The sequence below is a fragment of the Sminthopsis crassicaudata genome, chromosome 3 (genome assembly GCF_048593235.1).
Source record: "Sminthopsis crassicaudata isolate SCR6 chromosome 3, ASM4859323v1, whole genome shotgun sequence".
Classification (NCBI taxonomy): domain Eukaryota; kingdom Metazoa; phylum Chordata; class Mammalia; order Dasyuromorphia; family Dasyuridae; genus Sminthopsis; species Sminthopsis crassicaudata.
In genome coordinates, this window is record NC_133619.1 from 413,277,024 (window position 1) to 413,293,251 (window position 16,228).

The window sequence follows — 16,228 nt, forward strand, 5'->3', positions numbered from 1 at the left end:
AAAACTGAATGGCAATAGGAAGGAATATACTTTCTTCTCAGCAGTTCATGGATCCTATACAAAAATTGACCATATATTAGGACATAAAGATCTCAAAATTAAATGTAGGAAGGCAGAAATAATAAATGCCTTCTTCTCAGATCACAATGCAATAAAAGCTACATTCAGTAAAAAGTTAGGGGTAAATAGACCAAAAAGTAATTGGAAACTGAATAATCTCATCTTAAAGAATGACTGGGTGAAAGAGCAAATTATAGAAACAATTAACAATTTCACCCAAGATAATGATAATGATGAGACATCATATCAAAATCTTTGGGATGCAGCTAAAGCAGTAATAAGGGGAAATTTTATATCTTTAGAGGCTTATTTGAAGAAAATTGAGAAAGAGAAGATTAACGAATTGGGCTTACAACTTAAAAGGCTAGAAAAAGACCAAATTATAAACCCCCAACCAAAAATTAAACTCGAAATACAAAAATTAAAAGGAGAAGTCAATAAAATTGAAAGTAAAAAAACAATTGAATTAATAAATAAAACCAAGAGTTGGTTTTATGAAAAAGCCAATAAAATAGATAAACCTTTGGTAAATTTGATAAAAAAAAAAGAAAGAGGAAAATCAAATTGATAGTCTTACAAATGAAAAGGGGGATCTTTCCACCAATGAAGAGGAAATTAGAGAAATAATAAGGAGTTACTTTGCCCAACTTTATGCCAATAAATTTGATAACTTAAGTGAAATGGATGACTTTCTCCAAAAATATAGGCTCCCTAGATTAACAGAGGAGGAGATAAATTGCTTAAATAGTCCCATTTCAGAAAAAGAAATAGAACAAGCTATTAATCAACTCCCCAGGAAAAAATCCCCAGGGCCAGATGGATTCACATGTGAATTCTACCAAACATTTAAAGAACAATTAGCCCCAATGTTATATAAATTATTTGAAAAAATAGGGGATGAAGGAGTCCTACCAAACTCCTTTTATGACACAGACATGGTACTGATACCTAAACCTGGTAGATCGAAAACTGAGAAAGAAAATTATAGACCAATCTCCTTAATGAATATTGATGCTAAAGTCTTAAATAAGATATTAGCAAAAAGACTTCAGAAAATCATCTCCAAGATAATACACTATGATCAAGTAGGATTTATTCCAGGAATGCAGGGCTGGTTTAATATTAGGAAAACTATTAATATAATTGACCATATTAATAATCAAATTAATAAAAACCATATGATCATCTCAATAGATGCAGAAAAAGCATTTGACAAAATCCAACATCCATTCCTACTAAAAACTCTTGAGAGTATAGGAATAAATGGATTATTCCTTAGAATAATCAGGAGTATATATTTAAGACCGTCAGTAAGCATAATATGCAATAGAAATAAACTGCAACCTTTCCCAGTAAGATCAGGAGTGAAACAAGGTTGCCCACTATCACCATTACTATTCAATATAGTACTAGAAACGCTAGCCTCGGCAATAAGAGCCGAGAAAGAGATTCAAGGAATTAGAGTAGGAAATGAGGAAATCAAACTATCACTTTTTGCAGATGACATGATGGTATACTTAGAGAACCCCAAAGACTCTGCTAAAAAGCTACTAGAAATAATTCAAAATTTCAGCAAAGTGGCAGGATACAAAATAAATCCACATAAATCCTTGGCATTTTTATATATCACTAACAAAATGCAACAGCAAGAGATACAAAGAGAAATTCCATTCCAAACAAATGTTGAGAGTATAAAATATTTGGGAATCCATCTACCAAAGAAAAGTCAGGAATTATATGAGAAAAATTACAAAACACTTGCCACAAAAATAAAATCAGATTTAAATAATTGGAAAGACATTCAGTGCTCTTGGATAGGCCAAGCGAATATAATAAAGATGACAATACTCCCCAAACTAATCCATTTATTTAGTGCTATACCAATCAGACTCCCAAGAAACTATTTTAATGACCTAGAAAAAATAACAACAAAATTCATATGGAAGAATAAAAGGTCAAGAATTGCAAGGGAACTAATGAAAAAAAACTCAGAGGAAGGTGGTCTAAGTGTACCTGATCTAAAGCTATATTATATAGCAGCAGTCACCAAAACCATTTGGTATTGGCTACGAAATAGACCGGTAGATCAGTGGAACAGATTAGATACAAAGGACAAAAAAGGGTACATCTATAGCAATCTAATCTTTGACAAACCCAAAGATTCCAACATTAGGGATAAAAATTCATTATTCGGAAAAAACTGTTGGGAAAACTGGAAATTAGTATGGCAGAAATTAGATATGGATCCACACTTAACACCATATACCAAGATAAGATCAAAATGGGTCCATGATTTAGGCATAAAGAGGGAGATAATAAATAGATTAGAGGAACAGAGGATAATCTACCTCTCAGACTTGTGGAGGAGGAAGGAATTTATGACCAGAGGAGAACTAGAGATCATTATTGATCACAAAATAGAAGATTTTGATTACATCAAGCTAAAAAGTTTCTGTACAAATAATACTAATGCAAACAAGATTAGAAGGGAAGTAACAAATTGGGAAAATATTTTTAAAAGCAAAGGTTCTGACAAAGGTCTCATTTCCAAAATATATAGAGAACTGACCCTAATTTATAAGAAACCGAACCATTCTCCAATTGATAAATGGTCAAAGGATATGAACAGACAATTCTCAGAGGAAGAAATTGAAACTATATCCACTCACATGAAAGAGTGTTCCAAATCACTACTGATCAGAGAAATGCAAATTAAGACCACTCTGAGATACCACTACACACCTGGCAGATTGGCTAAGATGACAGGAACAAATAATGACAAATGTTGGAGGGGATGTGGGGAAATTGGGACACTAATACATTGCTGGTGGAGTTGTGAAAGAATCCAGCCATTCTGGAGAGCAATCTGGAATTATGCCCAAAAAGTTATCAAACTGTGCATACCCTTTGACCCAGCAGCGCTACTACTGGGATTATATCCCAAAGAAATACTAAAGAGCGGAAAGAGACATATATGTGCCAAAATGCTTGTGGCAGCTCTTTTTGTTGTAGCTAGAAACTGGAAGATGAATGGATGTCCATCAGTTGGAGAATGGTTGGGTAAATTGTGGTATATGAAGGTTATGGAATATTATTGCTCGGTAAGAAATGACCAGCAGGAGGAATATAGAGAGGCCTGGAGAGACTTAAATCAACTGATGCTGAGTGAAATGAGCAGAACCAGAAGATCACTGTACACTTCAACAATACTGTATGAGGATGTATTCTGATGGAAGTGGAAATCTTCAACATAAAGAAGATCCAACTCACTTCTAGTTGATCAATGATGGACAGGGGTAGCTGCACCCAGAGAAGAAACACTGGGAGGGGAATGAAAATTGTTAGCACTAATATCTGTCTGCCCAGGTTGCATGTACCTTCGGATTCTAATGTTTATTGTGCAACAAGAAAATGATATTCGCACACATGTATTGTACCTAGACTATATTGTAACACATGTAAAATGTATGGTATTGCCTGTCGTCGGGGGGAGGGAATAGAGGGAGTGGGGGTAATTTGGAAAAATGAATACAAGGGATAATATTATAAAATATATATATATAATAATAAAAAAAAATACAGAAAAAAAAATAAAAAAAAAAATAAAGAAGGGCATTATATCCTGCTAAAGGGTAGCATCAATAATGAAGCAGTATCAACATTAAACATATATTCACCAAATGGTGCAGCATCTGAATTCTTAAAATAGAAATTAAGAGAGCTGCAAGAAGAAATAGATAGCAAAACTATAATAGTGGGAGAACTCAACCTTGCACTTTCAGAATTAGATAAATCAAACCACAACATAAATAAGAAAGAAGTCAAAGAGGTAAATAGAATACTAGATAAGTTTGATATGATAGATCTTTGGTGAAAGCTAAATGGAGACAGAAAGGAGTATACTTTCTTCTCAGCAGTTCATGGAACCTATACAAAAATTGATCCTATACTAGGGCATAAAAACCTCAAAATCAAATGCAGTAAGGCAGAAATAGTAAATGCATCCTTTTCAGACCACAATGCAATCAAAATTACATTTAATAAAAATCCAGGGGAAAATAGACCAAAAAATAATTGGAAACTAAATAATCTTATATTAAAGAATGATTGGGTAAAACAGCAAATCATAGACATAATTAATAACTTCACCCAAGAAAATGATAATAATGAGACATCATACCAAAATATGTGGGATACAGCCAAAGCAGTAATAAGGGGAAGTTGTATATCTCTACAAGCCTACTTGCATAAAATAGAGAAAGAGAGGACCAATGAATTGGGCTTAGAACTAATATTACTAGAAAAGGAACAAATTAAAAAACCCCAGACAAACACAAAACTTGAAATTCAAAAAAATAAAAGGTGAGATTAATAAAATTGAAAGTAAAAAACTATTAAATTAATTAATAAAACTAAGAGTTGGTTCTATGAAAAAACCAACAAAATAGACAAACCCTTAGTAAACCTGATTAAATAAAGGAAAGAGAACAAGCAAATTGTTAGTCTTGAAAATGAAAAGGGTGAACTCACCACTAATGAAGAGGAAATTAGGACAATAGTTAGGAGCCCCTTTGCTCAACTTTATGCCAATAAATTCGATAACTTAAATGAAATGGAAGAATACCTTCAAAAATATAGCTTGCACAGATTAACAGAGGAAGAACTAAGTAGTCTAAATAGTCCCATCTCAGAAAAAGAAATAGACCAAGCTATTAACCAACTTCCTAAGAAAAAGTCCCCAGGACCAGATGGATTTAATGTGAATTCTACCAAACATTTAAAGAACAACTAACTCCAATGCTATGTAAACTATTTGAAAAAATAGGGATTGAAGGAGTCCTGCCAAATTCCTTTTATGACATAGACATGGTACTGATACCTAAACCAGGTAGATGGAAAACTGAGAAAGAAAACTATAGACCAATTTCCTTAATAAATATTGATGCTAAAATCTTAAATAAGATATTAGGAAATAGACTTCAGAAAATCATCCCCAGGATAATACACTATGACCAAGTGGGATTTATACCAGGAATGAAGGGCTGGTTTAATATTAAGAAAACTATCAGTATAATTGACCATATTAATAATCTAATTAATAAAAACCATGTGATCATCTCAGTAGATGCAGAAAAAGCATTTGATAAAATCCAACATCCATTCCTACTAAAAACGCTTGAGAGTATAGGAATAAATGGACTATTCCTTAAAATAATAAGGAGCATATATTTAAAACCTTCAGTAAACATCATATGTAATGGCGATAAACTAGAACCTTTCCCTGTAAGATCAGGAGTGAAACAAGGTTGCCCACTATCACCATTACTATTCAATATAGTACTAGATACTCTAGCCTCGGCAATAAGAGCTGAGAAAGAGATTCAAGGAATTAGAGTAGGAAATGAGGAAATCAAATTATCACTTTTTGTAGATGACATGATGGTATACTTAGAGAACCCCAAAGACTCTGCTAAAAAGCTATTAGAAATAATTCAGAATTTTAGCAAAGTTGCAGGATAGAAATTAAATCCACATAAATCCTCAGCATTTTTATACATTACCAACACAATCCAACAGCAAGAGATACAAAGAGAAATTCCATTCTAAATAATGGTCGATAGCATAAAATATTTGGGAATATATCTACCAAAGGAGAGTCAGGAATTATATGAGCAAAATTACAAAACACTTGCTAAAAAATAAAGTCAGATTTAAATAATTGGAAAGACATTGAGTGCTCTTGGATAGGTCGAGCGAGTATAATTAAAATGATAGTACTCCTTAAACTAATCTATTTATTTAGTGCTATACCAATCAGACTCCCAAGAAACTATTTTAATGACCTAGAAAAATTAACAACAGAATTCATATGGAACAACAAAAGGTCAAGAATTTCAAGGGAAATTATGAAAAAAACATTAAGTGAAGGTGGTCTAGCTGTATCTGATCTAGTACTGTATTATAAAGCAACAGTCACCAAAACCATTTGGTATTGGCTAAGAAATAGACTAGTTGATCAGTGGCATAGGTTAGATTCACAGGGCAAGATAGTGAATAAAAATAGCAATCTAGTGTTTGACAAACCCAAAGATCCCAAATTTTGGGTTAAGAATTCATTATTTGACAAAAACTGCTGGGAAAACTGGAAATTAGTATGGCAGAAACTAGGCATGGACCCACATTTAACACCACATACTAAGATTAGATCAAAATGGGTCCCAGATTTAGGCATAAAGAAGGAAATCATAGATAAATTGGAGGAACATGGGATGGTTTACCTCTCAGACTTGTGGAGGAGGAAGGAGTTTGTGTCCAAGGGAGAACCAGAGACCATTATTGATCACAAAATAGATAATATTGATTACACCAAATTAAAAAGTTTCTGCACAATCAAAACTAATGCAAACAAGATCAGAAGGGAAGTAACAAATTGGGGAAACATTTTTATAGTTAAAGGCCTCATCTCCAAAATATACAGAGAATTGACTTTAATTTATAAGAAATCAAGCCATTCTCCAATTGATAAATGGTCAAAGGATATGAACAGACAATTTTCAGATGATGAAATTAAAGCTATTTCCACTCATATGAAAGAGTGTTCCAAATCACTATTGATCAGAGAAATGCAAATTAAGACAACTCTGAGATAACATTACACACCTGTCAGATTGGCTAAGATGACAGGAACAAATAACGAAGAATGTTGGAGGGACTGTGGAAAAACTGGGACACTGATGCATTGTTGGTAGAGTTGTGAAAGAATCCAACCATTCTGGAGAGCAATCTGGAATTATGTCCAAAAAGTTATGAAACTGTGCATACCCTTTGACCCAGCCATACTACTACTGGGCTTATATCCCAAGGAAATACTAAAGAAGGGAAAGGGACCTGTATGTGCCAAAATGTTTGTGGCAGCCCTTTTCATAGTGGCTAGAAGCTGGAAAATGAATGGATGTCCACCAATTGGAGAGTGGTTGGGTAAATTTTGGTATAAGAATGTTATGGAATATTATTGTTCTGTAAGAAATGACCAACAGGAGGAATACAGAGAGGCTTGGAGAGACTTACATCAACTGATGCTGAGTGAAACGAGCAGAACTAGGGGATCATTATACACTTCAACAATGATACTGTATGAGGTTGTATTCTGATGGAAGTGGATATCTTCAACATAGAGATGAGCTAATCCAATTCCAATTGATCAATGATGGACAGAATCAGCTACATCCAGAAAAGGAACACTGGGAAATGAGTGTAAATAAACTGTGAGCATTGTGTTATTTTTTTTTGTTGTTGTTGTTGTTTTGTTTCTATTCCCAGATTATTTTTATCTTGTGAATACAATCCTTCCTTTGCAACAACAACAACAACAAAATTCATTTCTGCACATATATATTGTATTTAAGATATACTATAAGTTATTTAATATGTATGGGAATGCCCGCCATCCAGGGGAGGGGGTGGAAGGAAGGAGGGGAAAAACTCGGAACAGAAGGGAGGACAAGGGATAATGTTATAAAAAAAAAATACCTATGCATATGTACTGCTAAAGAAAATGTTATAAGTATAAAAAATAATTTTAAAAAATTCTTAATAAAAAAAAGAAAAGTATAAAATCATCATAACTATTAAAAATTCAAGTATTATGTGAACTTTAACAATGGTGAGAAACTTTGCAGTGAAAAGTAGATTGTTACTATGATCCTCTGTCTTAGGTACTAATGACATATATTCTCAAACTGATTAATGTGTTTATTTCTATTTTAAAGGAAAACAATTCTTAGAATAAATTTTGTAACTGCCCAGCTTAAATCCTCTACTGTTGATTTAGAATTTTATTATTCTATTGAATCGAGAAACATATTTCAACTAAAACTGAAGACCAAATTATATGAACATTTTTACTTATGAGGTAGGCATGAGAAAAGTTAATCAGTTAAGAATATTCTTCCAAACTCAAACCAGGCAGCTGTTTGGATATTTTCAGAGGAATCCTTCCCACAGCATCAAAATTTCATATGAATACATGGCCTCTTGGCCATCTCTGCCCCTTCCCATCTATTTGGACAGCATGGCTTTTGCTTACAAATTGACTGGATCATTGCCCTAAGACAGAAGTGAGAGTAACTTTAGGGAGACACTCTGCCAAACACTATTCAAGCTATTTCTTGTAGCAAGTTACTCTTGGGTGCCATCAATTAAAACCCTGATACCAAAAGGACCTCCTTAAACTTTCTAATGAAATTCGCCAACCAAACTCACAAAACCTGAGTAGTAGAAAAAAAAAAAGGTAATAGGGTCTTTGAAGGATTTTTTTCATAGCAACAAGTATTGGTGATAAACAGATAAATATACTTGCATTAAAAACTTTTGAAACAGATTTGTCCAAATAAAAATTGGACCAACTGTGCTGTGTAAAATTGGTAAATATATGAGAAAATAAACCAACCATGTGAATTAAAATTAACATTATATATCTCTGTGTATGTGTGTATGTATTGGACAGGACAATGATATGCAATTTTGACTGAAATTCAGTGCATAATTTGTGGGAAGTCTTATCTTCAAAATGTCTTATTCCAAGTAATGTTATTATAGTTCAGGGAAACTTGGAGTCATAGCACAAACTAGGATTAAACAATGGGCTGCTTTCCCTTTGAAAACTATTTTCCAGAATTGTTTTAATTGAACCTCAACAATCCTACAATGTAGGTTCTATTGTATTTTCAATTTTCATTAGAGGATCAGAGAGGTTGTGGAATTTGTCTAGGGTCAGTAAATATTATAGATACACTTTAAATCCAAATAAGACTTACTCCAAAACCCATTCCTTTTTCTATGATAGTACACTAAAGAAAGAATCTCACTTAAATGAAACCTTAGAGTTTATAATTTTTTTTCATTAAATATTTAGTCCTTCACTATTCTGAAAAAAAAAAAGTGGAGAATTTGAATATCTATGTTTTCTATTTGTGGTATCAAAAGCTTTCCATATTATCATATTTTATATAGTATGCTTATATTTTTGTAGTATTTCATGTTGTAATGCAATGCTCATCCATATTATTTAAATATTCAGATATCCTGAGTACAACAATCATTTTTCAACTATACAAAATTTATACATCACATTTCAAAGTTGACTAAGCTGATCATTATTTGAGACATTTTCTGCTTTTCTTTAGGTCTGGTTGAGTTCTCACTTTGCACTTAGCAGGCAGTTATTCCGCTTTTTACCTTCTATATATTCCCTAGTAGAGCAAGGCTGCCCTAAAATACCCTAACCTCTACTTGTTATAATTATTGTGAAGATTCATTTATAGTTTCTTTTTAGTTGTCAAACACTAGTATTTTCTAAAGAAAGTGAAAAAAATAAACATTTGGAGTGATAACTTTTTGTAGTAAGTTTATTTTTAGAAGGTACCTTAGATACCAACCTCCTAATTTTATATATAGAGAAATTTAGATCTAAATAGGCTAGGTAACTCGACAAATCTTTAAAAGTACTAGTGGTAGTAGTTATATAGCAATAGCAGTAGTAATATTAGTAGAAGTAGTAGCAGCAACAGGAGTAGTAGTATTACTATTACTAGTAGTGATAGGGAGAAGTGGGCTAGATGTAAAAGGAATCATAGCTAGAATTCATATATATCTTTAAAGTTTGAAAAGCACTTTACATGTGTTAACTCATTTGATTCTCAGAACAAAAATTTTTGGAGATAGTTGTTTAGTTCCCAGCTAGACTTCTCACAGCATGGGGATTAAAGTTAGGAAATTTAAATTAGACTTCAAATATCTTACAGGTAACTGTGTGACTCAGTGCAAGTCACTTAATCTCATTTGCCTCATTTTTTTTTTTTTTATCTGTAAAATGAACTGGAAAGGAAGTGACAAACCACTATAGTATCTTTTCTAAGAAAACACCAAAATACCAAATGGGGGCACATGATTAAAATGACTGAATATACTTAATAACAACAAAGGAAAAATATATGGTACATAGAGGTGACATGCACAGAGATAGTAATTATCTGAAGTAAAGTTTGAAATCAAATCTTCCTTAGCACAAATTATGCTCTCTATCTGTTATGCCACTTAATTTTCAGTGTTGGATTTTTTTTTTTTTATATGATAACTTAATTATATATTTTAAAGGGATAGCAAGTTTTACATGACAGATTTGTAGTTTTATATACATTCATCTTTTTTTATTATACTATATTATAAAAATACTAGTTTTATTCCATAAACTTTTTTTTTATTATATATATATATATATATTTTATAATATTATCCCTTGTATTCATTTTTCCAAATTACCCCCACTCCCTCTATTCCCTCCCCCCGACGACAGGCAATACCATACATTTTACATGTGTTACAATATAGTCTAGGTACAATACATGTGTGCGAATATCATTTTCTTGTTGCACAATAAACATTAGAATCCGAAGGTACATGCAACCTGGGCAGACAGATATTAGTGCTAACAATTTTCATTCCCCTCCCAGTGTTTCTTCTCTGGGTGCAGCTACCCCTGTCCATCATTGATCAACTGGAAGTGAGTTGGATCTTCTTTATGTTGAAGATTTCCACTTCCATCAGAATACATCCCCATACAGTATTGTTGTTGAAGTGTACAGTGATCTTCTGGTTCTGCTCATTTCACTCAGCATCAGTTGATTTAAGTCTCTCCAGGCCTCTCTATATTCCTCCTGCTGGTCATTTCTTACCGAGCAATAATATTCCATAACCTTCATAAACCACAATTTACCCAACCATTCTCCAACTGATGGACATCCATTCATCTTCCAGTTTCTAGCTACAACAAAAAGAGCTGCCACAAACATTTTGGCACATATATGTCTCTTTCCGCTCTTTAGTATTTCTTTGGGATATAATCCCAGTAGTAGCGCTGCTGGGTCAAAGGGTATGCACAGTTTGATAACTTTTTGGGCATAATTCCAGATTGCTCTCCAGAATGGCTGGATTCTTTCACAACTCCACCAGCAATGTATCAGTGTCCCAATTTCCCCACATCCCCTCCAACATTTGTCATTATTTGTTCCTGTCATCTTAGCCAATCTGCCAGGTGTGTAGTGGTATCTCAGAGTGGTCTTAATTTGCATTTCTCTGATCAGTAGTGATTTGGAACACTCTTTCATGTGAGTGGATATAGTTTCAATTTCTTCCTCTGAGAATTGTCTGTTCATATCCTTTGACCATTTATCAATTGGAGAATGGTTCGGTTTCTTATAAATTAGGGTCAGTTCTCTATATATTTTGGAAATGAGACCTTTGTCAGAACCTTTCCTTTTAAAAATATTTTCCCAATTTGTTACTTCCCTTCTAATCTTGTTTGCATTAGTATTATTTGTACAGAAACTTTTTAGTTTGATGTAATCAAAATCTTCTATTTTGTGATCAATAATGATCTCTAGTTCTCCTCTGGTCATAAATTCCTTCCTCCTCCACAAGTCTGAGAGGTAGATTATCCTCTGTTCCTCTAATCTATTTATTATCTCCCTCTTTATGCCTAAATCATGGACCCATTTTGATCTTATCTTGGTATATGGTGTTAAGTGTGGATCCATATCTAATTTCTGCCATACTAATTTCCAGTTTTCCCAACAGTTTTTTCCGAATAATGAATTTTTATCCCTAATGTTGGAATCTTTGGGTTTGTCAAAGATTAGATTGCTATAGATGTACCCTTTTTTGTCCTTTGTATCTAATCTGTTCCACTGATCTACCGGTCTATTTCGTAGCCAATACCAAATGGTTTTGGTGACTGCTGCTATATAATATAGCTTTAGATCAGGTACACTTAGACCACCTTCCTCTGAGTTTTTTTTCATTAGTTCCCTTGCAATTCTTGACCTTTTATTCTTCCATATGAATTTTGTTGTTATTTTTTCTAGGTCATTAAAATAGTTTCTTGGGAGTCTGATTGGTATAGCACTAAATAAATAGATTAGTTTGGGGAGTATTGTCATCTTTATTATATTCGCTCGGCCTATCCAAGAGCACTGAATGTCTTTCCAATTATTTAAATCTGACTTTATTTTTGTGGCAAGTGTTTTGTAATTTTTCTCATATAATTCCTGACTTTTCTTTGGTAGATGGATTCCCAAATATTTTATACTCTCAACATTTGTTTGAATTCCTGACTTTTCTTTGGTAGATGGATTCCCAAATATTTTATACTCTCAACATTTGTTTGGAATGGAATTTCTCTTTGTATCTCTTGCTGTTGCATTTTGTTAGTGATATATAAAAATGCCGAGGATTTATGTGGATTTATTTTGTATCCTGCCACTTTGCTGAAATTTTGAATTATTTCTAGTAGCTTTTTAGCAGAGTCTTTGGGGTTCTCTAAGTATACCATCATGTCATCTGCAAAAAGTGATAGTTTAATTTCCTCATTTCCTACTTTAATTCCTTGAATCTCTTTCTCGGCTCTTATTGCCGAGGCTAGCGTTTCTAGTATTATATTGAATAGTAATGGTGATAGTGGGCAACCTTGTTTCACTCCTGATCTTACTGGGAAAGGTTGCAGTTTATTTCTATTGCATATTATGCTTACTGACGGTCTTAAATATATACTCCTGATTATTCTAAGGAATAATCCATTTATTCCTATACTCTCAAGAGTTTTTAGTAGGAATGGATGTTGGATTTTGTCAAATGCTTTTTCTGCATCTATTGAGATGATCATATGGTTCTTATTAATTTGATTATTAATATGGTCAATTATATTAATAGTTTTCCTAATATTAAACCAGCCCTGCATTCCTGGAATAAATCCTACTTGATCATAGTGTATTATCTTGGAGATGATTTTCTGAAGTCTTTTTGCTAATATCTTATTTAAGATTTTAGCATCAATATTCATTAAGGAGATTGGTCTATAATTTTCTTTCTCAGTTTTCGATCTACCAGGTTTAGGTATCAGTACCATGTCTGTGTCATAAAAGGAGTTTGGTAGGACTCCTTCATCCCCTATTTTTTCAAATAATTTATATAACATTGGGGCTAATTGTTCTTTAAATGTTTGGTAGAATTCACATGTGAATCCATCTGGCCCTGGGGATTTTTTCCTGGGGAGTTGATTAATAGCTTGTTCTATTTCTTTTTCTGAAATGGGACTATTTAAGCAATTTATCTCCTCCTCTGTTAATCTAGGGAGCCTATATTTTTGGAGGAAGTCATCCATTTCACTTAAGTTATCAAATTTATTGGCATAAAGTTGGGCAAAGTAACTCCTTATTATTTCTCTAATTTCCTCTTCATTGGTGGAAAGATCCCCCTTTTCATTTGTAAGACTATCAATTTGATTTTCCTCTTTCTTTTTTTTGATCAAATTTACCAAAGGTTTATCTATTTTATTGGCTTTTTCATAAAACCAACTCTTGGTTTTATTTATTAATTCAATAGTTTTTTTACTTTCGATTTTATTGAATTCTCCTTTTAATTTTTGTATTTCGAGTTTAATTTTTGGTTGGGGGTCAGTGTTGGAATTTGAACACAGGTCCTCAATTCACATTTAGTGACCATTACATATGAAACTCTACTTCTCCCTATTTATCATACTTTGGTCTTTCAATACTAAAGTTTTTGACAAAGAGAAATTTCATTTAAAACAACTATTGATAATAAAATATTTGGGAATTTATCTGCCAAGGGAAAGTTAGGAATTACATAAGCAAAACTACAAACACTTTCCTCATTAAAAAGTCAGATCTAAGCATTTGGAAAAATATCAAGTGCTCATAGATAGGTTGATCAAATACAATAAAGATGACAATACTCTCTAAACGAATCTATTTATTTAATGCTATACCAATCAAATTCCCAAGAAATTATTTTGCTGATCTAGAAAAAATAACAACAAAATTCATCTGGAAGAACAAAAGGTCAAGGATTTTAAGGGAATTAATGAAGGGAAAAGCAAATGAAGGTGTCCTAGCTGTACCAGATCTTAAACTATATTATAAAGTAGTGATCATCAAAATCATTTGGTATTGACTAACAAATAGAGAAGTTGACAGTGGAATAGGTTAGGGTCACAGAACAAAATAGCCAATGACTATAAAATTCTAGTATTTGACAAAACCAAAAGGCACTTTTTGGGATAAGAATTCACTATTTGACAAAAACTGTGGGGGAATTGGAAACTTGTATGGCAGAAAGTAGGTATAGACCCATACCTAACATGGTATATACCAAGAGAAGATTGAAATGGGTTCATGATCTAGGCATAAAGAATGATATTATAAACAAATTAGAAGAACATGGGATTAAATAGATCATAGGAATAGATAGGCATAGATTTGTATAGAAGGAAGGAATTTGTGACCAAAGAAGAACTAGAGATCATTATTAATCATAAAATAGATAATTTTGATAATATTAAGTTAAAAAGTTTTTGTACAAATAAAACTAATGAAGATGAGATTGGAAGGGAAGCAATAAAGTGGGAAAACATTTTAACATCTAAAGGATCTGATAAAGGCCTCATTTCTAAAATATATAGAGAGAACTGACTGATATTTATAATAAAAACAGAAAAACAAACAAAAATGCTCACAGTTTACACTCATTCCCCAGTATTCCTTTTCTGGATGTAGCTTATTCTGTCCATCATTGATCTATTGGAATTAGATTAGCTCTTCTCTATGTTGAAGATATCCATTTCCATCCGAATACATCCTCATATAATATTGTTGTGAAGTGTATAATGATCTCCTAGTTCTGCTCGTTTCACTCAGCATCAGTTGATGTAAGACTCTCCAAGCCTCTCTGTATTCATCCTGCTGGTCATTTCTTACAGAACAATAATATTCCATAACATTCTTATACCAAAATTTACCCAACCACTCTCCAATTGGTGGACATCCATTCATTTTCCAGCTTCTAGCCACTACAAAAAGGGCTGCCACAAACATTTTGGCACATACAGGTCCCTTTCCCTTCTTTAGTATTTCCTTGGGATATAAGCCCAGTAGTAGTATGGCTGGGTCAAAGGGTATGCACAGTTTGATAACTTTTTGGACATAATTCCAGATTGCTCTCCAGAATGGTTGGATTCTTTCACAATTCCACCAACAGTGCATAAGTGTCCCAGTTTTTCCACAGCCCCTCTGTTCATATCCTTTGACCATTTGTCAATTGGAGAATGGCTTGATTTCTTATAAATTAAAGTCAATTCTCTGTATATTTTGGAGATGAGACCTTTATCAGAACCTTTATCTGTAAAAATGTTTTCCCAATTTGTTACTTCCATTCTAATCTTGTTTGTATTAGTTTTGTTTGTGCAAAAACTTTTTAATTTGATGTAATCAAAATTTTCTATTTTGTGATCAATAATGATCTCTAGTGGCTGTTAGAGTTCCACAGCCTCAGGCTAAGCCTGGCCCTATGTGGATTAGATGTTGCCTTAGGCTGTCTCCCCACTGTCCAAGCTCTTAACTACCCCAAGGTGAAGCCCCTGTTGGCAGAAGGTGGCTTCACAGCTGTACCGAGATCTGTTAGATCACTTCCGGATTGGGATGGTTCTAGGATCTGGCTTTATGTTTTAAAGTAGCTTGATTTCTCTTCTGAAATTCTGTTTTATAAGCAGAGAAGAGCTAACAGCCTATGCCAGATTCCTCTATCTCAGTGGCTTCTATGATCCCAGAGTTCTCCCCAGCCTGATTGGCACAGTGTGCTAGCACCTAACTGTCTGTGCTGGCCTTTTTTCTTCCTCCCCTTGGAACTGACCTTTTCTGTAGAGACTCCAGATTCTCTTCAGCTAGTAAGTTGTGCTTTTATTCCTTGTGGTTTCTATCAGTCCAGTGTTATTTTTGAGGCTGATTTAACTAATTGGTAATGAGGGAAGAAGGGAGCTTACAAATTCACATGTATCTTCTCTGCCATCTTGGCTCTGCCCCTACTCTGTTTTCTTTAATTCAGGATTAATGAGATCAACTTCCATTATCTGTGGCTTCATATATCAGTACTAAGTGTATATGTGAACTAGAGAACCATCATCTCATCAATTCCACTGAATTAACACCTTATTTCAAGTATACTTCTCCAGAGTTCTGGCCTTTAACACATAAGAATCAGGGAGTTTTGAAGATATGTGAATTTGAATACATGATTGGCTTGACTTAATATGGCATTT